Below are 25,453 nucleotides of genomic sequence, written 5' to 3' on the forward strand. Positions count from 1 at the left end.
TAACAATGAAACTAATAAACATTTAACAGAGATACTTGACGTAATGTGGCTCAACATCTGTCTGAATATAACAATAAAGCTATGAAACATATTGTGATGGTACTGTGCTTGTAAAACGTTTTTGTCTCTCCTGTAAAATTATATTTTATGGATTTTCTACATTTTGGAAATGACCTTCTCAAGTGCGTTTTAATATAGGTGCTGTAGGTATTTTACTCCCGTCTATTTCGTAAACAGTATCTTTCTCGAGTCAGATACAGCCGGCAACTACCACTGGCGCTGTGTGCGATCACGTGTACCGCGCTGAGGCACACGATGATGATGACGATGATGTTTGGTTTGTGGGGCGCTCAACTGCGCGGTTATCAGCGCTCGTACAAATTCCCAACCTTTTCTCAGCCTAACTTTCATGAATGATGATGGAATAATGAGGACAGCACAAACACGCAGTCAACTTGAGGGAGGTGAAAATCCCTGACCCCGCCGGGAATCGAACCCCGGATCCCAAACTCGGGAAGGGAGAACGCGACAGCGAGATCACGAGCTGCGGACTGAGGCACACGAACCATATGCACAAGTCGCATCGTTTCTGAAAATTCGGCAGCACGTTCAATCTGCACGCTCAACATTGATATTCGAAAGCACTGTCTGTGTGTCGACTGCCTTAGCATCGATCACGGTTTCCTCGGAATACGTGATTCGCTCCTCGTTTGTGTCACAGACAGAAGTGTGAAGTTTGGGAAGCAACCAAAGCCGAAATTTTTTTTTCGGATGGTGGCGACAAAGTGCTGCCAGTTTAGTGGCTGGACCTCCTTTGTGGATGGTCAAGGTGTGAACTTATTGCAATCTTGATAAGGGCACTGGTCTATGTGTCAATTGGCCATTATAGCATGTAGGTGAAAAGTTAGCTGGATAATTACTATGAGTAATGAGTGGCACCCGGACCCACTGCCAGTGGTCAGGAGCTACTGATCCAACTTATTCTAGATGATGTGAAGTGGATCGTAGGGCTTTTATTTTATCCATGAGCTTGTGTGTGTGTTGGATGGCGGTTTTCTGGACGGCTGATTGATTGAGACCTTCATGTAGGTCACGGGTTCTTGCTCACCCGCGCATCCCAAGATTGAGTCGAAGACATCGATTTTGCAAAGGTTGGATGATTCCGAAATTAGAGGGACTGGTTGTCCAGCACGTGGAAGAGCCATATAAAATAGCGGGGGGGACTACAGCTCTGAATGCGAGGTGGCCAGTAGGGGGATGTACACTACTGGCCATTAAAATTGAAACATCACGAAGATGACGTGCTACAGATCCGAATTTTAACCTACAGAAAGAAGATGCTGTGATATGCAAAGGATTAGCTTTTCAGAGCATTCACACAAGGTTGGCGCCGGTGGCGACACCTACAACGTGCTGACATGAGGGAAGTTTCCAACCGATTTCTCATACACAAACAGCAGTTGACCGGCGTTGCCTGGTGAAACGTTGTTGTGATGCCTCGTGTAAGGAGGAGAAATGCGTACCGTCACGTTTCCGACTTTGATAAAGGTCGGATTGTAGAATATCGCGATTGCGGTTTATCGTATCGCGACATTCCTGCTCGCGTTGGCCGAGATCCAATGACTGTTAGCACAATAGGGAACGCCGTGCTGGATGTCAACGGCCTCGTATCACTAGCAGTCAGGATGACAGGCATCTTATCCTCATGGCTGTAACGGATCGTGCAGCCACTTCTCGATCCCTGACTCAACAGATGGGGACTTTTGCAAGACAACAACCATCTGCACGAACAGTTCGACGACGCTGCATCACAGACAGGAGCACCTGCGATGGTGTACTCATCGACGAACCTGGGTGCACGAATGGAAAAATGTCATTTTTTCGGATGAATCCAGGTTCTGTTTACTGCATCATAATGGTCGCATCCGTGTTTGGCTACATCGCAAATGGACGCACATTGGAAGCGTGTATTTGTCATCGCCATACTGGCGTATCACCCGGCGTGATGGTATGGGGTGCCATTTGTTACACGTCTCGGTCACCTCTTTTTCGTATTGACGGCACATTGAATAGTGGACGTTACATTTCAGATGTGTTACGACCCGTGGCTGTACCCTTCACTCGATCCCTGCGAAACCCTGTTCTTCAGCAGGATAATGCACGACCGCATGTTGCAGTTCCCGTACGGGCCTTTCTGGATACAGAAAATGTTGGACTGCTGCCCTGGCCAGGACTGCTGCCCTGGCCAGCACATTCTCCAGATTTCTCACCAACTGAAAACGTCTGGTCAATAGTGGCCGAGCAACTAGGTCGTCACAATACGCCAGTCACTACTCTTGATGAACTGTGGTATCGTGATGAAGCTGCATGGGCAGCTGTACCTGTACACGCCATCCAAGCTCTGTTTGACTCAATGCTCAGGCGCATCAAGGCCGTTATTACGGCGAGAGGTGGTTGTTCTGGTTACCGATTTCTCAGGATCTATGCACCCAAATTGCGTGAAAATGTAATCACATGTCAGTTCTAGTATATTATATTTGTCCAATGAATACCCGTTCATCATCTGCATTTCTTGTTGGTGTAGCAATTTTGATAGCCAGTAGTGTAACAGGCAGATGAGTTGTGAAATATTGATCCTCTTATCCTGTACATGCAGTCTGAAAAGTAACTTGTCATCGAATGTTACCCCAAGCTACATGACTTGATTGCTCCGTGGGATTTCCCGAGAGTGAAGAATCAGCCTCTCCGTCAAATCCGGGCGACGTCGGGTAAACATCGTTGCTCATAGACCGCTGTGGTGGCGGCAGATCGCGGCACCAGCTGGCGGGGCTGCGACGTCCCCTTTCGCTGCTCCACTTGGCTGCAAGGGCGTTCCGCCGGCCGCGGACCCCTGCATATCGGCGCCGGATCGCCAGATCGCACGCGGTTAGCGCACGACACGACACGTCACGTCACGTCGCGGCGCACGCGGCGCCTTTAGTTACGACTGCGCTGCGCCAAGGCCGGCCGGCGACGCCGGGGCGCCGAGGGACGTGTAGCAGCGCACATCCGGAAGCGAGGAGCGCCGCGAAGGTAACGGGCGGGCGGCAGGCCGCGGCGACGGATCCGGTTTCGTTGCAACACGACAATGGTGCAGCTCCGCGCAGCGCGCAATGGCGTCACGCTATTTTGGAAAGGAGAGCTCGCCGGCCTGGCTGCAGACAGCCATCTGGATGTGTTGCAAGGCCCGCCGTGGAGGGGCGGCGGTAGGCGAACACCTGTGCCGAGCGAGCAGAACAGAACGGCGTCCCACAGTTCGCTTCTCTGGCGGCCTTCCGATCCGCGACCGCCAGTCGAGTCCCAGCGGTACGACGTCCATTTGGGGACGCGGTAACGTGAAAGTATCGAAAGAAATGTTTCGACACCTTAAGCTTGGTCGCCGCAGAAAATTATTGCAGGGGTACCAGGGGTAAATGGGTGCTGGGACTGTCAAGACTCTAAAACGTCAGTTGGTCAGTTTCGAGAAACCGTTGTACTGTCTAACTATGGTCAGACACCTAAGGTTACAATTACCTAAACAAGATATTTAGTGGAATCATACCGAAATCACTGCTATGAAGATACTAGAATTCTGCAATAAGTAAAAATATACACCAGATTACGTGGAGGTTGAGAGGGTGGAGGGGGGGTGGGGAAGACAAGTGTGCAATTCCGCTCATCCCCCTCACCTCCAAACCTAGCAGATGCATACGATTTTGAGGTATTAGCACCAGTTTCTCCATTCTGTCTTTAAAATCTACTTATAACAGTCAGTAATAGTCGACTGGACATAGCTACCAAATTTATAACCATACTAGCTGAGAAACTATCGCGGAATAAGTGTATACGTGTGTGTTTTGTTGGCACTTACCCCAGGATGATTATATATTTTTGTATTTTTATAATTACATTTTTTTATCATTTTGGTTGGGACGGCTTTAAATATTGTGGGCTAGCATGAGACTTCCAATTAATATACCGCGATAACACTCGTACGCACATCGGCTGCCCCGAAGTACATACGATATAATATTATTCTTACGCAAACTGTAATTACTAATATGGATCTCAGGGGCTATTGGTTACTTATGTACCAAACTACATAAAGATTAACTGAGATATTGCTGAGCCTACTGGATACAAATATTTTCAATCTTTCTTGTTCATTATTTGCAAGGCAAAAGTGGAGAGAATCTCATCTGCCGTTAGGCGGCCAAACTCGAAACATACTGAACTCATTCAATATTCTAAATATTAATAAACGAAATCTATTTTTACTCTGTTAACTCTGAGACTATTGTAAGATCATGGCAGAGAAACCTCTCACATTTACATTTAATATTATGACATGAAATTTTAATTAAATAATACAGTCAGCGTAATGGCCCACTAAATCCTGCTAGGGGAGCTGAGCTCCCTGCACTACGAAGTTCTGTAAAAACTTTGTGAATTGTAATTAATGTTTGTGATCATGAGAGGTGACAACTAAGTCAATAATACACACTTTCTACTAACAATTATAAGTATACTTTACTAAATCACAACCAAATTTACATTAAATATTACCCAACGCAACAATGGCGGCCTACCTCTCGACGAAACAAAACCTGGAGAGCTGGTTCAGTCAAAGCATTGTCCTTCATGGCCTATATTACACAGAGATTATACCAAAAAACTGTGTTTTGTTAATTACATTGATATTTGGGTTTTGATAATAATAACTTACGTTCTCTACTATTTGTTATACATCGCGCAGACGTACTTAGTCTTTAGATAATTTATATTTCACACGTCTCATAGCAAAAACTTCTTTTCCCTTTCTCCAAATGTCCATTTCTGTGACGTACCGTCACAAAACCCAGCATTGGCTGGGTATTTATTTATTCTAATATTGTATTAGTCCATCTCCTCATATCCCTCTCTTTCCGTCCATCTCTTCCTTCCCCCTCTCTTTATCGATTTCCTCTTGGCCCCTCTCTCAGTCCTCCTTCCCCCTCTGTCCACCTCCTCCTCCCCCTCTCTCTCTACTGATCCACTCCCTCTTTATCCACCTCTTCTCCTTCGTCTCTCTCTTTCCATCCTCTCTGGCTTCGTCTGTCACCTCCATCCCTCCCATCCTCCGTCCCTTTCTACCACCACCCGTCTCTGCCCACCTCCTCTACCTCCACTCCATCTTCTTTTGCCCCTCTCCCTTCCCTCTCTCTGTCCATTTCCTTCTCTTCCCATTCTCTGTCCATTTCCTCCTCCCTTTCTGTCTGTTCATCTTCTTCTTATATACCTCTCTGCCTGTCACTTCCTTCTCCTATCTCTGTTCACTTTCTCTTCCCCCCAACTGTGTCTGTCTCGTCCTTTCTCCTCGCTACCTGTCCATCTCCTCGTCCTTCACTCACTCTGCAAGATATCATGCTCAATCCAACAGGAGGCTGCTGTTTCTTACACCTACAGTATTTCTTTCTGCATTGTAAGTAATATGTGCTCTCAATTAGACTGAAATCGTTCGAGGGGCTTAGGACGAGAATTTTGCCTGTGGCTTTGGCTGCATACGCAAATTTCAAATATATTTCACACATATATATATAACACGTATTTGTACATGTACTTCACCTGCAAGTCTAGAGAATTTTCCTCTGCAGTTGCATTTTCCCGCAGCTTAATGTTCACGACGCCATATCTGTTGAAGTATTTGATATACAAGGATATAACTTCGCAGGTACATCCAGTGATATATGTCCCTACTCCCCGCAGAATGTATTCTAAATAGCGTTAGTAGTAAAGAAGTAACAAAGTGAAACGTCTTGCATGATGTGGTAGTGTTTATGACGTCGTATCTCTTGAGCTAAGTGTCGTACAATGATGTAATTTTGCTGGTACATACACTAGCATGTGCGACTACTGCCTGCAAATGTTTCACGAAGTTAGTAGTAAAGAAGTGAAAAAATAAAACGCCATAGTTCATGGGGCAGTTTTACTGCACCTCCTGCGAAAATGTTGTAAGCACAAACTTCTTTCCATTAATCAATTTGTGAGAGACTTCAGCGAGAAAGATTTTTATAGTGGTTTTAAATTACGTGTAAAATTTGTTGCAAGTCTCTAAGTGTTCTCATTTTTAGATACTGGACAATTAAAGTATGGGCTACACTTGTTTTCACTCCACCCGCACCCCTTCGATAGGCAGGTGGTTCGTAACCCCACAGTGATTCTTTCAAGACAGTGACGGGCGTACCAAGTTTGGGTGAAATTGGTCTATAGTTCAGGAGGAGATGCACACAGATACATACATACAAACATAGATGAATAAACACGTACATTTCCTTTTATAATTCGTGTGGATTTAAAGTGAATTCTTCCGTTTAATCAAGCTCATTGTGATAGATCGCATTCCTAAGATACGACTTCCTAGGACAGCTTTTTAAAACCGTTAACTTTTTAGATTTGATTATCTCAAAAATATATTGTTTAGATTTCCCCATTTTTCCCACGCACGTCGCCCTGTATTTACACTAATAAGTTTGTAACGCTCTGTTTACTGTCTCTGAACCTTGCAAGGCGCCCGATCAATAGTTTCTCTTACTCTAGCTTTGCCTAACTCGTGGGAACGAGTTTACCTTCCGCGCTAACAGGCGAGATCGTCACTTCGTCTACTTAAACGGAGTGAATCGCAGCTGCATTTGATTGAGACATGCACACTGGTGGTGGGTTAATGGCGCTACACTGCCATAAAGTTCCTTGTTGGGGCCGAGTGGGAAAATTATACCTGTCGCTTTCCACTTGCGCGAGGTTTCTGCAATCAAACCTGGCTGTTAACTTCGGCAAGCACTTTAAGAAGGAAGTTAGCCGAAGTTGATAAATTTTGCGCACAAGAAATCAAGCACTATGAAGTCGTTCCTCCAGGATCACAGAGGAAAATATTATTTGGTGAGAATTTATGCTAAAATTGTCTGTGTGCATCTCATCGGAAAATTTGAACTGAACATTCACTTATTGCTGCTTGCCGTCGTTAGTATTACACGAGTGTCTTCATCAGCTTTATTTATTGTGAGAGATGTCATTTTCCTTCTCTCTCTCTCTCTCTCTCTCTCTCTCTCTCTCTCTCTCTAGCTCTCTCTCTCTCTCTCTCTCTCTCTCTCTGGGTCGAATAAAACGGTTGCAAATTGTATTAAATCTTTCAAGCTATTACCTCATCTGAGAACCTTTTACAACCACATCGTTTTTCTTCAATTATATGAAAATTTTGGAAATGCCAATGCAGAAAATAGTTTCTGAACCGCTTAACTATAACTGTTTTGTACACATTTCCTGTAATTCTTAAACGTTTCAAACCATGTAATTGGCGGAAGTCCGATAGCCAGATTTTATCACTTGTTTAAACTGTTGCCTTAACTTTCTAAATCCTCATTTTAATGGTTTTTATCTTTCTGTTATAATTCCACACTATTTGTTACTCTGACTGATTATTATTACTATTCAAAGGCTCTAGTGGGCTTGTTTTTTTGCAGTCCCACTGAAGCAGAAGCATATCGTAAATATATTGAAGTAAATGTTGTTTGCTTTATCACTTAATAAAAGACGTTTATTGTTTATTAGTCTTATAGATAGTGTGTAACTTGAATCAAGTAAAGGCTTTTTTATGATTAAAAGTGTATATAAGTGTATATAAGCTGAAATTATGTGTATGTTAACTTGGGTCGAAGAACGAACTAATAAAACTTTGTGCTAATTTCTTGATCAGAATTATTCCTGGCAACTTACCACTTCTCAGTCTCCTGCCTATCATTGTTACTTTCTTGTTACGCAAATAATTTTACCTTGCTATTGTGACGGGCCACTTTCTCAAGTCCTTTTTCATATTTGAAGTATTTCTAAAGTTTAAAACAGATTTTACACCTCATTTCAATATTATCCAGTTTATAAAAATACTGGCAAGTCTGATGTTTGGTAGAATGGCGTTCAGGCTGCATATTAAGTATTTATTGCTCTACTTAGGAAAATTCGAGTGGCAGAATTGGATGAGAGTCGCACAGGCCGGCTGCTTGCAAGTTCTTTCTCCAGAACGCCACTTTGGCGACGTCCCCGCCTTTAACCTACCCCAGTAACCACACCAGGGAAATGGGACTTAAAGTGTAACATGGAATCCGAGTCGTTCCTGGCATAACTTCACACAGTTGAGAGATGAAGTAAATCCCTAAAGGCAGATGGAAAAATTCCAGTGTGTGATCGGAAATCGAGCCCGCGACCTGAAGGTCTCTAGGCTCACACTAGACCACCAAGCCCACCATTTAAACCGTTTTAAACAGCAATACAAAAAGAATTATGTAAGTTTAAGCGCGGAAACATGGGGATTCCAAGCGAACTAACTAGGAAAGAAATGCTTCCAAGGTTAGTGAAGCGCCGCAAAAATTTCCGCACACTTATTTCTTTGCTGGTACGCAACGGGTGGCCTTCGGGTGCTCGCGCAACCAGTTGTTGAAAGTGCTATAACTGAGTCGTTTACCCACGATTTTGGGCAGATACAGAAATGTTATAAATCATTAGTTGCAGCATTTGATACGGTATCTGCTATAAAGTCCTCGTATGAGTAAAGTATCAAATAAAGAGTAGCAAGTAAAAAGGTATCTGTTCTCCCGCGCCACTATACAAGGTAGTTTCAATTGCAGCGAGTTACTACCTTGCGATAGTGACTCAATAGAGTCCATATTTACAGCTACACTGAGGAGCCAAAGAAACTGGTGCACCTGCCTAATACCGTGTACGGCCCCCGCGAGCACGCAGAAGTGCGGCAACAAGACGTGGCATGGGCTCGACTAGTGTCTGAAGTAGTGTTAAAGGGAAGTGACACCACGAATCCTGCAGGGCTGCCCATGAATTAGTAAGAGTACAAGGGAGTGGAGATCTCTTCTGAACAGCACGTTGCAAGGCTTCCCAGGTATGCTCAATAATGTTCATGTCTTGGGAGTCTGGTGGCCAGCGAAAGTGTTTAAACTCAGAAGAGTGTTCCTGGAGCCACTCTGGACGTTTGGTGTGTCACATTGTCCTGCTGGAATTATCCAAGTCCTTCTGAATGGATGCTTACGTACGTGTCACCTATTAGGGGTCTCACATCACTCAACTGCACGCGACCAACACCAGCTTGAACAGTCCCCTGCAGACATGCAGGTTCCACGGATTCATGAGTTTGTCTCCATACCCGTACACGTCCATTTGCTCGACACAATTTGAAACGAGACTCGTCCGACCAGGCAACACGTTTCCAGTCATCGATAGTCCAATGTTGGTGCTGACGAGCCCAGATGAGGCGTAAAGCTTTGTGTCCAACAGTCAACAAGAGTACACGAGTGGGCCTTTGTCTCCGAAAGCCCATATCGATGATGTTTCGTTGAATGGTTCGCACGCTGGCACTTGTTGATGGCCCAGCATTTAAATCTGCAGCAATTTAGGAAAGGGTTGCGCTTCCGTCACGTTGAACTATTCTATTGCAAGATCTTTTTCCAGCCGTAGCGATGTCGGGGATTTGATGTCTTGCCGGATTCCTGAGATTCACGGTACACTCGTGAAATGGTCGTACGGGAAAAGCCCCAGTTGTTCGCTACTTCGTAGATGCTGTGTCTCATCCCTCGTGCGCCGAATACAAGACCGCGTTCATAGTCAATTAAATCTTGATACACTGTCATTGTAGCAGCAGTAACCGATCTAACAACTGCACCAGACACTTGTTATCTTATGTAAGTGCTACCGGCCACAGAGCCGTATTCTGCCTGTTTACATACCTCTGTATTTGAATACGTATGCCTATACCAGTTTGTTTGGTGTATATCTACTCGTTTACTCAGCAGTTCACAAGTAAGTCTTGGCCAGAGGGCTCTTAGAATCACTTTCAGAGAGTTTCTCTACCGTTGCAGTGTCGAATAGCACGTCTGAAAAATGAACACCTAAATCTTTGATTTTTCCTATTTTATCACGATGGTTATTCCAGTCTACGTAAGTGGGAGTCAACCAAATATTTTCGCATTCGAAGGAGAAGGATGGTGTTTGGAAATTTCTGAAAAGATCTCTCTGAAGATAGAAGCCGTCCTGTTTTAGTGATTAGCATGCCTCTTCGCGTTCGTATCCCTGAGATTCTCTGCCCTATTTCGCGATAATACAAAAATATTATCCGTCTTTCTTTCAACTTCTTCGATGTCTGCCGTCACTCGTATCTGCTAAAGATCTCATAATGCAAACCAAAATTCTAGAAGAGGATGTACAAGCGTAGTGTTGTCAGTGTCTTCAGTAGCTTCGTTGCAATTTCTTACTGTTCTGCCAATAAAACGAATTCTTTGGTTCGCTTTCCCAGCAACATTTTCTTTTGTGGTGGGCCTAATTTAAATGGTTTGTGGTGGCAATTTGTAGGTATTAAGCAAGTATTTAGCTGAAATTACAACCGTTAATATTGATTAATTTAACGTATAATCAAAATTTGATGGAATCTTTTTTAGTACTCTAATGGAGAACCTCACACTTGTTATTGCTTAGGGTCAATCGTCAGATTTCGATTTAGATATCTTGCATAAATATTGTGGGAAGTGGTTCCGAGCTCTGATGGCTTTACTACATATCATCTGCTAACAATGTTAGAGGATTGCTCTGATCGTCTCTAAATCGTTTATACAGGGTGTAACATTCATATCTGGTACCTTGGTATGTACACATATCACTGTGTTAGCTGTTTTTCCTCTGCGTCGAAAAGTCTTCCCACTAGTACGTCATGAACTTTAAGACCTGATGATGTCTGATGGTCGTAACTGAACCAGTAAGTGGACTATGCTTGTCATTATAGACTATCTATTTTTGTCCATGTGTATACACTTCAGCACCTGACCTGCGTTAGCATTAATGGCTTGCTCTTGCCACACATACTTGGAGTTACTTACAAACCTACAAACGTACGACTTCTGGTAGCTACAATTATCAACCTATTAATGAGGTAAATACTAATGTAATGTTGTTCAATACACTTTCCTTAGTACAGGTATCTATACTTATATCATTACACACTGTACAGATTAAGAACAGCAGGGTACTGCAACACTTACTGGGGAACCACAGATATCACTTCTGCTTCACTAGACCATGTCCGCCAATTACTGCAAACTGCGACGTTTCCGACAGCAATATCAAGAATCTAGTCTACAGTTGAGACGATTCTCAAGAATATCAAAACAACACAACAGCGGAGGAACTCTTGAGAGTTCTTAATAGGAACAGCAGAGGAAAATGATATGAAACAACTGCAGTACTCAACATTACACTTCTAATCGGAAAGCCTGAAAGAAAACGTGGTACAGATCCAAGTTTGTGAAGTATAGTCACGTTTGTGAATTACAATTCTGTTGAATCCGGGCTAGTGGAGATTCCGAAGGCTGAAATAGATTAGATACATACACGAACCATAAAAATAAGTTATACATAAAAAGATCCCATCTAAAGAACATCCAGGCTCTTCACGTGTCTTCTGCATTGGGGAACTTGATATGGCTTTGAATGTGCTAAAAGTAAATAAAGCTTTTGGCTTTATCGGCGTATAGCCGGAGTTTCTTAAAGGATCTAGAACAAAGCAGTAGGTCATTGAATTTTTCAGTGAGATTCTGAGAACTGGAAAATTACCAATGCTTTCAAACAGGCTAAGATTCCCGTTGAACAAGGTGGCTTTAGGAAACATCGGAGTTACTGCCAACAAGTCTGAACATTGACAGCTCCAGTAGATGTTGGATTTCAAAGACGTCTCAAATCAGTTGTAGGTTTTGTGAATTTTATGGCAGCTTGTGACACTGTGTGGAGGGAGGGACGGCTGTCGAAGTTTACTGAACTCATCTCATGTAAAAATCTGTTCTCTGGTAGGGGCTGTAAGGTGTTCTTATCGACAAGCTGTCGAAGGGAAGGCCCTAACTAATGACCCATCTCACGGATCAGTTCTGTCCTACATTCTGTTTAACCTCTATATCCATGACATGTCAGACACAAAAAAACTTAACTCCATCCAACCAGGTCTCGGAAGACTCTAACGATACTGATCGACCGCCATGTCATCCCCAGCTCAAAGGCGTCACTAGATACGGATATGGAGGGGCGTGTGGTCAGCACAGCGCTCTCCCAGTCGTTGCCAGAAACCGAAAACCCAGTATACAGACGACCTACCAATAATCTTCCAGTGTAAAGATCTTACACATTGTCAGAGTGTGCTAACAAGTGATATGAGGAAACTGAGTGATTATTTCCATAAATCGACACTTCAAACTAACTGCATTCCTTACATATTACAAAGAAGCCCAAAGAAAGCTACAGGTGACTTTTGACGGAATCCTAGTACCCCGTAGACACAGTTCAATATATGAAAGGATTACTCTGGATCGGTCCAATCCAATATATTTAAGAATTACTCTGGACCAGACTGTGGGGATGAGTATCATGTGCCTGCTGCCTCTCGGCCGTTTGACAACAGCTGTTCGCCGTTGGTTGTGTACTTTGTGCACGTCAGTCTCACGAAATTATCAGAAATGATTAAGAAATATGTGCACTCAGCTGTAGTAATACTTAGTTTCCCTATTTTTTTTTTATATTGGCACATTACTCTGCAGTACCATTGACCAACATGCCATTAGAAATAATAATCAAAAAAGACAAAAAGTCTTTCTTTACTGTCCTTTTATTAAGTAAAATGTTCCTGCACAACTCATATAACTGCTTTGCAGGTTTTCATGACAATTGTACTATTGGCTCAAAATGGTTCAAATGGCTCTGAGCACTATGGGACTTATCATCTGTGGTCATCAGTCCCGTAGAACTTAGAACTACTTAAACGTAACTAACCTAAAGACATCACACAAATCCATGCCCGAGACAGGATTCGAACCTGCGACCGTAGCGGTCATGCGGTTCCAGACTGAAGCGCCTAGAACCGCACGGCCATACCGGCCGGTTGTACTGTTGGTTTTTTGCTGATACTACAACGCTAAACATTTCTCAAATGACATCTTCCTTTCAGCAGAAATTTCAGTTGTTCCTAAACTTTACCAACTGCAAATTCCTATCCAGTCACCACGTTTTCTTTCTCTATTATGTACCGTGAACTTTATAATTTTTCATAAACTTCAAGAGACGTAGGATTTCAGTAAGCAAACTAACATCGTTACTTTTTCTCAAAAATTTACGGGCCTATTTTTGTTTTATTGTTTTTTGTTTGACACTCATGGTTAATAAAATAGTAGAAACTCCTTAATCGTTCTTCAACATCTTCTCTTCTTGAAATTATGTTGGCAAATGAAAATACTGATATAACTGTTGGTGGTGTGATGGTGAGTTCAATATATTGAAGGGCAGACAATATGTTATTTTTAACACTATACGTCTGGAGGCCGCAAGGTCTTTATATATATGCATTTGTGAACAAAAAGACTAAAGAAGCACGAATCACTGAAGAAACAATAGCATACAACAGATCATTATGAGCAGAAAATTCACAAGAGTCATCAATGAGATGTCATTTGGCAAATAGCTAACCATTTGCTCCAAACGGTATACTTTAACGCATACAGTAGTTACATGCAAATTTCCCGTATCATAAGTTGCTGCGTTGTCTCACATTCTTCCCTTGTTCGTCATCGAAGTGCGAATGCGGGGTTTCAGTTAAGTGATTAAAACACAGCGGAGTGGAACAGCTCAAGGCAGAGATCAGCATTTACATCTATATCCGTACTCTACAGATCACTGTGAGGTGCATGACAGAGGGTGTTAACGATTGTACCAGTTGTGAGAAAAATTTCCTAATATGATCAGCGTGCCTTTTGATATTTGTCATTTGTAGTACGGATACACCGAAAGTGGTGTAGCGTGTCCGCATGTTCTACTTGTCAAGTGTGAATTTGATCCACTGCAGACTGTTAATTCATTGAAATTTCCCACTACGCCTTCGATGACACGTAGGAAAAACATAGCAGGTTCTATTTTGGAGTTCTTCCAAGTAACTGTTCGACTTTTTGTCAAGTAATGCCTCGTTTAGAACTCTTAATAATATGTTGGTCGCAGCTGTTTGCTATACATTATTATCTTTCAGCGAACTGTGTTTCTTCTCTTTTGATCCCTTTCGCCTACAGACATACATTTCACGGAAATGCAAACTTTTGCACAGAAATGATCTCGATAGCTGTTAGAACAGACATGTCACTATATTTTAAAATCATTTAATTCGCTTTTAGCTGCTCGAGCTTCGGCACTTGCCTTTGAAGTTAAACTACAAGTGCTAAATAGGGGGTGTTACAAATTCTTTGCATCAAATGGCAGGGGAGGGAGAGGTCATGTCAAGGGGAACAACTTTCGTTAAAGACAAAATGTTCGCTGACAGTTCCCGGCGTTGCTAGGTGTTCTTTTATATTCGCCGGCCCCGGGACGACGGGATTTCATAGAGCTAGCAGGAACGGACGTCTTGCGTGACTGAGTCATTTTCAACAACAACACGTTAATTATAAGAGTTTCTAAGCGGAGAAATATACTTAATACGTCCATCAAGAACTTTAACTTTGCCGTGCCTACCATCTTTCAAACTGGGCAGACATTTGGGTTATAAGTAACAACGCATATGCACGCCACAGACAGTCTGTCACCTGTCGTCTCTCAGGGGCGTAACCAACGCACCGATAGTCACGGATGTAGCACGATTAATCCTGTTATCATCCCATCCCTCTCTTCCCCTCCCCCCCTCTCCTCTTTCTCGCAGGACGGAACATGTGCTCCCCCACGTGTGTGGTTGTAGAGTTATTCACGTGGAAGTGAACCAAAGTTTCCTAAATGTTTATGAATCGCATATCAGAGGCGAGACTTGTGTAGCAGCGCTATAATCACGTAGTCGAATATGGGAAACTGCCTGAAAGCCACATCCAGGCTGGTCGGTACAGCGACCGCCATCGTTAATCTGGCGGGCAGATTCTATCTCCAGTCGGCGCACCTCCCCGTCCCGCAAGCGGTGCTTTAACACGCACGGCTCTCCGAGCGGTTTCCTTCACCCTTAGACGTTGGAAGCATGGGTAATTAATTACACTTGTGAAGAGCAAAGTCTTGGATGTTACACCTGTGGAAAAAAAAGCAACCGAGTCACTGCACATATTCTGCAGTGACATTAATCTGACCACCTCCCATGTTCGACGGCAACGTTTAATGACCACTCAATGACTGCAGGTGGCAGCACTAGCGGTGAAATATATATATATATATAAAGCGTTCGCGGGGCCTGCACTTGTTGTAATAATGCGAAAACGGAGCGATTTACCTGCCGTCCAAAATGCCTTGACCACTGGCTTTACGACCAAGGTGATTGCATTTTCGAAACTCCTAAATTTGAAAATCGTTCGCGTGCCGCCGTAGTTAAAATATGAGTGCACCGTGTCTGCCAAAATGGCGCTACCCAAATCCAGCACCGAGGCAACTGTGGTGCCTGCGCGGATGGTCCCGGTGGAGGTTCGAGTCCTCCCTTGGGCATGGGTGCGTGTGTTTGTCCTTAGGATAATTTAGGTTAAGTAATGTGTAAGCTTGGGGACTGACGACCTTAGCAGTTAAGTCCCATACGATTTCACAAACATTTTTTTTTTTAACTGCGGTGTACCACTGGCCTTAGATGACAGCGGTGAAACGAAGCTGCAGATATGCGTACGGGCGAGAAGACGCGCAACTGTTGAGCAACTGACCGCCCAGGTGAACCTAGAAGCTACCAACCGTGTCTCGTCAATGACCACTCAGCGATCATTGCTGCTAGGAGCCTCTGCAGGAGGCACCTGCTTCACGCACCCATGCTGACTGCTGTCTTTGGCTGGAAGTCGCACGTCAGTACCCCAACTGGACGTCCACTAAATGGCGACAGGTGGTCTTTTTAGATGAATCACGTTTTATGCTCCATCAGACAGGTAAGCGTTGTCGTGTGCGACCCTGCAACGATCGTGGAAGGGTCCAGACCGGAGGAGGCAGCATTATGTCCTGCAGAATGTTTTTGTGACGTGATCTCGTCATTTTGGAAGGCACAATGGTCAACGCAGTATGCAGCTATCCTTAGAGACCATGTCCAACAGCATAGGCAAATTTTCTTGGCAGGGTGGATCTACCGCCACAATGCAACGTGTCACACAGCTCGCAGCGTAGCTGCGTGGTTCGAAGAGCACCGGAATGAATTTACTGTGCTCCCCAGCCCAGCAAAACCCCCGTATTTAAACCCACTGGGGAATGGTTCAAATGGCTCTGAGCACTATGGGACTCAACTTCTGAGGTCATCAGTCCCCTAGAACTTAGAACTACTTAAACCTAACCAACCAAAGGACATCACACATATCCATGCCTGAGGCAGGATTCGAACCTGCGACCGTAGCGGTGTCACGGTTCCGAACTGTAGCGCCTAGAACCGCACGGCCACTCCGGCAGGCCCACTGGGGAATCTGTGGGACCACATCGATCCGGCTGTTCGTGCCACGGATCCTCAACTTACATGCCGCCCACAACACTGGAGTCGGCTTGGCTGTTCATTCCTGTGGGTACTTTCCAGAACCTCACTGCCTCTCTATTTGCATTCCTGCGCTGGCAACGTTGGTTGTTCAGGCTTTTCATAGGTGGTTACATTATCAGTTGACGTGTATATGACGTGATCAAGGACAGGGAGCGCAAAAAAGCTCAATTAAACCTAGTACGGCAGTGAGTGCTGTGCAAGGGAAGTGGACGGCAACGTGTAGACGAGGCGAGTCGGCGGCGTAGCGGCGGTCGGCCGGAGCGGCGCGGACAGCTGTTCGTGGCGGCCCATCCATCACCAGGGGCGACAGGCAGGCTGCGCGGCGCTTCCATAACCGGCGGAAGGAAGGCTGCCCCCAGCCGGCCTGGGCCGCGCCGCGCAGCGCCAAGCACACCGTCGACGTGTGCGTCGCCGTCGCCGGTGAAAGGCGCGCGCGCGTGCGCATGCGCGGCGGCCCGCCGGCAGTCCCACGGCCCGCGGCCTGACCCGCTGCCGCCCGCACCCAGTCGTTCGCCGAATAATGATCGCCGTTGCGGGCGGCCGCTTCTCGCCGTTTTTCAATGGCCCCGCTCCACAGAGCCGGCACAGCACGCCCGCCTACACCGCGCCGCATCGCAACGGTCGCAGAACCCGCTCCGCCGTTCTAGATGGACGCAAAACGAGGAGCAAGAAGAAGAAGAAGAAGAAGAGGAAGACTCGCGGCGGCGTCCCCTCCTCCGGGAATTTCTGCTCGCGGAAGAAGGCGGAAAAATGCTCAATGTATTCGCTTTCATTATCGCTGACAAGGCCGGCACGCGAGTGAGCGAGCGAGGAACAAAGTGTTTTGTAAGAAGCACCGCGGCGCGGCGTCGCGGCCCGGGGTCGGCCGGTCGGGTCACGACTCCCACGCCACGCAGCCGCAGACGCAGAGCGATAATTTAGCGGCTTATCTGGCCGCCGGATCGCGCCTCCAGCGCTGAGCCGATGCGTCGCCCTTAACGATACAAGCGCGGTCGGCGGTGCATTTGCAGCACTTAGGAGCCCCGCGGGCCCTAAAGGGACCACCGACAAAGCGCTTCCGATACGTCCAGTCAGCAGGCGGTACTCGCAACGGAAACACTCGGCAGGAAGTGCAAGTACCGGCGATGTAGTACAAACGATTCATACACTGCTGGTCATTAAAACTGCTGCACCACGAAGATGACGGGCTACACACGCGAAATTTAACCGGCAGGAAGAAGATGCTGTGATATAAAAATGATTAGCATTTCAGAGTATTCACAGAAGGTTGGCGCCGGTGGCGACACCTACAACGTGCTGACATGAGCAAAATTTCCAACCGATTTCTCATACACAAACAACTGTTGACCGGCATTGCCTGGTGAAAAGTTGTTGTGATGCCTCGTGTAAGGAGGAGAAATGCGTACCATCACGTTTCCGACTCTGATAAAGTTCGGATTGTAGCCCATCGCAACTGCGGTTTATCGTAAAGCGACATTGCTGCTCGCGTTGGTCGAGGTCCAACGACAGTTAGCAGAATATGGAATCGGTGGGTTCTGGAGGGTAATACGGAACGCCGTGCTGGATCCCAACGGCCTCGCATCACTAGCAGTCGAGATGACAGGCATCTTATCCGCATGCCTCTAACGGATCGTCCAGCTACGTCTCGATCCCTGAGTCAACAGATGGGGACGTTTGCAAGACAACAAACATCTGCACGAACAGTTCGATGACGTTTGCAGCAGCATGGACTATCAGCTCGGAGACCATGGCTGCAGTTACCCTTGACGCTGCATCACAGACAGGAGCGCCTGCGATGGTGAACTCAACGACGAACCTGGATGCACGAATGGGAAAAGTCATTTTTTCGGATGAATCCAGGTTCAGTTTACAGCATCATGATCGTCGCATCCGTGTTTGGCGACATCGCGGCGAACACACATAGGAAGCGTGTATTCGTCATCGCCATGCTGGCGTATCACCCGGCGTGATGGTATGGGGTGCCATTGGTTACACGTCTCGGTCGCCTCTTGTTCGCACTGACGGCACTTTGAACAGTGGACGTTACATTTCAGATGTGTTACGACCCGTGGCTCTAACCTTCATTCAATCCCTGCGATACCCTACATTTCAGCAGGATAATGCACGACCCCATGTTGCAGGTCCTGTACGGGTTTTTCTGGATACAGAAAGTGTTCGACTGCTGCCCTGGCCAGCACATTCTCCAGATCTCTCACCAATTGAGAACGTCTGGTGAATGGTGGCCGAGCAACTGGCTCGTCACAATACGCCATTCACTACTGTTGATGAACTGTGGCATCGTGTTGAAGTTGCATGAGCAGCTGTACCTGTACACGCCATCCAAGCTCTGTTTGACTCAATGCCACGGCGTATCAAGGCCGTTATTACGGCCAGAGGTGGCTGTTCTCGATCTATACACCCAAATTTCGTGAAAATGTAATCACATGTCAGTTCTAGTATAATATATTCGTCCAATGAATACCCGTTTATCATGTGCATTTCTTCTTGGTGTAGCAATTCTAATGTCCAGTAGCGTACATCGGTTTTGCCACTACCAGTTACAAGTTTTCGTTAACTTCCTTAAAGTAGTCAATATGAGGTATAGCGTCATCATCAGATAAAAATTGCAACTAAACTGCATGTAACATTAATCACATGAATCTTAAAGTAGTAGTTTTCTCTCTTGGCATGTATTGTAGATATGCCATCGACGAAGGAGAGAGACAGAGGTGGAGTGAGAGAGAGAGAGAGAGAGAGAGAGAGAGAGAGAGAGAGAAAGCGTTTACTCCGTTTGCTTGTCTGTTTCTGTCTTCTTATTTAGTTTTCCACTATCACGCATTGCTATATCTCTCTGACGCACCACTGTGAAGCAACAAAACGGAAGTTAAGACAATCTCGGTGCGATTCGACGACCTATGTGTCGAGCCTGATGATGTCTTTCGCTTTGTATTGTCTTCAGCACAATTGATCGATGCATCTTTGGTGTTTGTAGACAAAATATGAGAGAAAATTCAAGCTAACATCGTCAGAGACGAAATAGAGCTTATGAACGTACAGATTGTTTGATGCTATTGATCATTATGGATTTGACAATCTGACAGTCCTAGGTTGGAGTTGCAGAGTCTTTGTTCGTGGATGAATATTTCTGTTTCCTCCAATATGTTCATTTCCAACTCTTCTCTAAGGCATGTATATCACCGTGCTTGAATATCGTTAACTATTGTAGCACCACGTCCTGTTTCGCCAGTATGTTTACCTGTAGCTGTTCTGTGCAATCTAAATCAATGTGATGAAGGAAACCAGTCTTCAAATGTTTTCCCATTTGTTCAAATGGCTCTGAGCACTATGGGACTTAACTGCTGTGGTTATCAGTCTCCTAGAACTTAGAACTACTTAAACCTAACTAACCTAAGGACAGCACACACATCCATGCCCGAGGCAGGATCCGAACCTGCGACCGTAGCAGTCGCACGGTTCCGGACTGCGCGCCTAGAACCGCGAGACCACCGCGGCCGGCTTTCCCATTTGTCCTATGTAATACTCTTGTGGTATTTCCATTGTACTTTATAAACGCATCACTTGCTAAGTTTGTCAGTTGGTTGCGAGGAGTCGTGCCCTAGTTTCTTTCTTGTGCTGTTGGTGTTGGTAACAGTAATTCTCTTGTCTGAGCTTTTAAACACCTTAAACAATTTGCCTGAAATAACACCTAAATACGGTATTATGTCCTTGGGTACTTGAGTGGTGTTGTGTGGGGTGGAATTTTTAGTTCGCTTACTGTTGCTTCTTATTTCAAGTTCTACAAGTGCATCTATCTCATGTTTATGGTAATTACTTCTATATTCCCGGATATGATAGTGTTAATTTGTGTCTCATAGTGCAAAGGAAATATTTAAATAGAGGTTCAGTTTACAGTGTGCCCATGTAACGGTGTCACACAATGGGAGCTTCTGGAGAAGCAACAACGCAATCTTCAGTGGTCGTCCTAAGGGAACCATCCCAGCAGTCACAAGATCTCATTTTAGGAAAACATTCATTCCTAAATTTCTACGACTGGAAGTTATATAAAACCATCCCGAATACGCATTGATTTTCTTTACTTCTAAAGAAATTTACGTATTAATTGCTACGGTGGTTGCACTTTCTGTAAACAGACCAACTTGCGAAAGGTTGCAAGACCGGCGTAGTGTCATCGTGGCTTGGTTCAAAGACTAACAGTTTACCCTTGGCGAAATCATATGTGATGCGGTGCTCGTAAGTGGTGAAAGCAAGCGATATTATTTGGTTGCGTCCTGAGCCCAGCGGTAACTGGAGCCAATCACAATCTTGAAATATCTGTCACAATCTTGAAATATCTGGAGATAGCTGCAAGTTGCGAATGAAAGTGGTCACTCACGTAAGTAGCTGTACGGAAGGTAGCTCCTACATTCAGATGGAAAAGTCCCATCGAAACACATGTCACCTGAAAATGGCATTGCTCCATTACTGGGTTAAGTGGGATCTTCGGAAGAGGAAGAGAAGATTTATAGAAAAGTTCCACGATGCATTTCGTGTTGTGTGTATCACTTCGCGCAAGAGCGGATATTCCCACAAAGTAGGCTCAGTGACACTATTACAAAAGCATTGGAATTGTTTTGTCCAAAATGTCCGCAACGGGTCAACAAATATACTACACCCTTCTACACAGGTATTTCCTATGGTGATGGTAAAATTATAGATGTTAGGTCTTCTACGGAGACGTTCTGATTGTCATTATTTTGGCAGGATGGTCGTGAATGGAATACGAAAATTTGAATAGAGTGTTTGGCGTCCTATTTAACCTCCACCACACACCGCACGTTGATTTCCGGGCTACAGGTTTAGATGTTCTCCACTTCCGAATATCTGTGGCTTTTCATTGATCTCTACTGGAAATGTAATCTAACACCATGTGTGATAGACTGGAATGAGGGCTTCACAAACCGTCTCCATATAAGAATATAATCACCAATACAGTACAGTAGTATGCCCTTTCCGTTAACGGTTTATCGCAGGTCGCACGTAAAATGCAAAGTGCCGCATAACTGGAATAGGGCGCAGGTCGCTCCAAGCTGAAGTGACGCATATGGAAAGAGTTTCACCGGCAACGCCTTCACCGAACCTTGCCAAATTGATACCCCAGTATTTCCTTGCTTGTGTGGTGATTAAAATTTGATCCATTAGCGAGCTCATTTTCCGTGCAGAAAAAGCCATTCCTACAGGTCAAGAATGGTCTGAGTACATAACATGATGGCTGTTCAGTGTGTCCAACGTTCCTGGAAGTTCTCATGTGGAGATCGCAACCTATGTCCAGAGGGCGTGCACGTGAAGCTTGTTGCCAACCTTGAGAAAGTTGGAGTCATTAGTTGAGAGAGCAGCTAGCTGTGGCACAACGACTCCAAATCAGGTGGTACCTAATGGACTCAGGAGAACATTGTGACAAGAAAGGTAGACACGCTTCTTTTCATGAACATTACACCACGAGAGGAACGTATGATTGTTCGATTGCTTCGAACAAACAGACGGATGACAACAGCTGAAATTCAGTAAGCGTTACGGGAAGAATGCCGTCATGAAATGTCCAGCACAGGTTACAGGAAGCTAGGCCGAGATCTAGATTTGTCATGCGTCGCTTACCGCCCACAGCATACCAAAGACAACAGACTTCCATGGTGAAGACCCAGAGTTAACAACCGCAAAAAGTGGTATTCCGTGCTCATTTAGCTATGAGTTTCTCTTCTGTTTGTGGCGCTCAGCGCCCGTATCAGACCTGGTGAAGTGTCACAGGAATCAGTGGTCATCGACAACAGCCATACCTCCTGAAATCGTCGTGTGAGGATTGATTTGGTAATTGTTGAAGGGAGGATTAATGCCGGCTGGGGTGGCCGAGCGGTTCTAGGCGCTACAGTCTGGAACCGCGCGACTGCTACGGTCGTAGGTTCGAATCCTGCCTCGGGCATGAATGTGTGTGATGTCCTTAGGTTAGGTTTAAGTGGTTCTGGGTTCTAGGGGACTGATGACCTCAGAAGTTAAGTCCCATAGTGCTCAGAGCCATTTGGAGGATTAATAGTCACTAGTATGTGGGAAAAACAGTAAACCCTATTTTCGTACCCTTCATGAGGAGAGAACCAAATGGCATTATCCAGCAGGATAATGCAAGACCATACATTGCAGTTCACAACACAAACGCATTGAGAAATGTACTGATTCTCGTGTGGCCGGCCCGAATCACTGATTCGACTCCCACAGAACAAGTCTGTTATGTACTGGAAGCATAAGTCATCGCTCAAGTCGACTATCTTAATGAAATGTCAAAACATGTATTTTCCGCACGACAAAAACTTTTTCAGCATGAAAATCAAAGGCTGATTTCTTCCTCAGCACAACGAACACAACAGTTGATTCCTTCCCAGAGGGGGTTGGGGGTCATCTCTCTTACTGATGTTGATGATGGACTTCAATTATGAATGAAATGTTTTATCATATAACACCCGTTATGTGAGGAACATATCCAACATGTTTGGTAAGTGTCGGACTGTTATTACGTGATGTAGCACTTCCCTCTTCTTCCAAAGTACAAGCTTCAAATGGCAGATAATACGTCTCGGGGTGCCCGAAAAGTCCATAACAATTTCTGGGACAACGATAAGTTTTGTCTCTCTATTGCAGGTAATGTGAAAAACGGTGACCACAGAACAGCGTATCAGCATCGTAAGCTGGAGACTTAACTTACTTCGCTTTGCTGAGGATTAAGAACGGTTTCGTCGACGTTACCATACAGAAACTTCAACGCGAGCAACCACTAAAGGTTTGGTGAATAATTTCCAGCGAACTGAGAATGTCTGTGACAAGAAGCGTCCTGGATAGCTATCGACGACGCAGGAAACCTAGGAGACCATATGACAGGCTGTAGAGGAGAGTCCAGAAGCGTCGACAAGTCGTCTGAGCGGGGAACACGGCATCACACAGTCCACTGTGTCGCTAACCTTGTGCTTCATACAGAAGAAAAAGGCTTGTCACATCCAGGTGCTCCACCATCTTTAGCCTGAGGATGACGCGTCATGCATGACCATGTGCCATGAATTAATTGGGACAGTAAACAAAGAACATTTATTTATTGGCACATGTCCTGTTCAGCGATGCGGCTACGTTTCATAAATGTGACGTCGTCAGTCGCCACAACAGCAGGATATAGCCTGATGAACAACCACGCATCATCCTGGAATTGGAATGTAACACTCCAAAGGTAAATGTGTGGCTGGGTCTCACCCAACACCGCACTTACGGCCCATTTTTTCTCCGAGGCAACAATCACGTCAACATCGTACCTACACATGCCTGAACAATTCCTGCAGCTTCGGTTGTTTACCGAAAATATTCTGAATTCGGTGGTGTTTCAACACGACGGCCCCTATCGCACTTTGGACATACTGTCCGTAACTACGTCAATAAGACATTGCCAGGACGCTGGACTGGACAAGGCTCAAGAAGGTTGTGGGCAGCTAGCTCACCTAATGCCCTTTGACTTGTTTGCATGGAGTCATATCAAGAGTCAGCTGCACAAGGGATTTGCTGCACCTGAGTGAACGCACCTCGGCAGCGGAGCATTAAATTACTCCAACAATGTTGCACTGCATGTTCAGGTACACCGTGGAGGGATGGGAACTCTGCTAGGATGTGGAGATCATTCATGTTGAAAGGCAGTGAGGTCGTTGAATTACTATCACTTCTTCCATTTTACATCCCTGTTCTTCGTACTGTAATCATTTCATTTGAATTAAAGTGCTCCTTCCCAGAAATGCTAAGGGACTTCTCTGGCACCCTGTATTTCACTCTAGCTAATCGACCGTAACCTAACATATTATCTGAAATTAAACATAAATATTTAATTGCTATGACTTGAGTTTGCTCTCCCTCAGACACTTATTGCTTCCAACAAGCACCGGGGTAACCCACGTGAGTGCTACATTTCAAAGACACAGTGTCGTGTTCTGGATACGTCATGGCGTTATATAGTCAATCAATCAGTATTCAGTTAAATTCTCACGAGCCACTAAACAGAGACAACATTTATTGCAGGAATGTTGGAGTCATTAGGTTTCCCTACTTCAGTCGGTAAAAACAGAAACCTTATGGGATCACTTTGTGACTGTCTCTCTGTCTGTTAAGACCCTTCTTTCTAGGTACCAAGTTGAAATTAACGTAACATGCTAAGGTCTATGGTCGCTTGGCGGTGTAAAAAATTTATGCTTCTAAGGAAGTGCACTCAGAAGATGCGATCGTTTTTTGACACTAGCGAACCCACTCGTCAAAATCTACAGAATAGTTCCCGTTGATCTGGAATCGCAAAATTTGACAAGAAGTAACGTTTCACAGTACAAGTAAAGGAAAAAACCGAAAATTGCTAATTTGTAATTACATCATACAAAAAATATATTTTTCCCCACTACAAACGTATATGGCTTTCATAATTCGTCAGAAATCTCAGGAACTACTGTGGGGATTTTGATCCGGTTTTCAGAAATATGTAGAGTGACTCACGAGGAAGGTTCGTGTACATAATTCACGAATTTTTCTTGCCAGTTAGCTGAGCTACGATGAGGTGACGCCCCCTCCCACTTTGAAAACGATGCCTTTGTCATATAACAGTGATAAGCGGTAGCATCGTAGGTCCTTTATGAACTGTTCATTCTACATGTAAACATTCCTTGATTATGCGTACGACACGTACAGCATCTTTAACGTTTCAACTTTATGAAATGCTGGTAATTGATGAACGATTGAAATTCTATTGTTTAGGATGAGATCCCGATAGCCCATCAAACATCCACTGTAGCATTCTGCAGAACAATTCCACATTTCCCTATGGCTAGCTGTACCATTCTCTTCTTTGGAGACTTCCGT

The sequence above is a fragment of the Schistocerca cancellata genome, chromosome 6 (assembly GCF_023864275.1).
Source record: "Schistocerca cancellata isolate TAMUIC-IGC-003103 chromosome 6, iqSchCanc2.1, whole genome shotgun sequence".
NCBI lineage: Eukaryota > Metazoa > Arthropoda > Insecta > Orthoptera > Acrididae > Schistocerca > Schistocerca cancellata.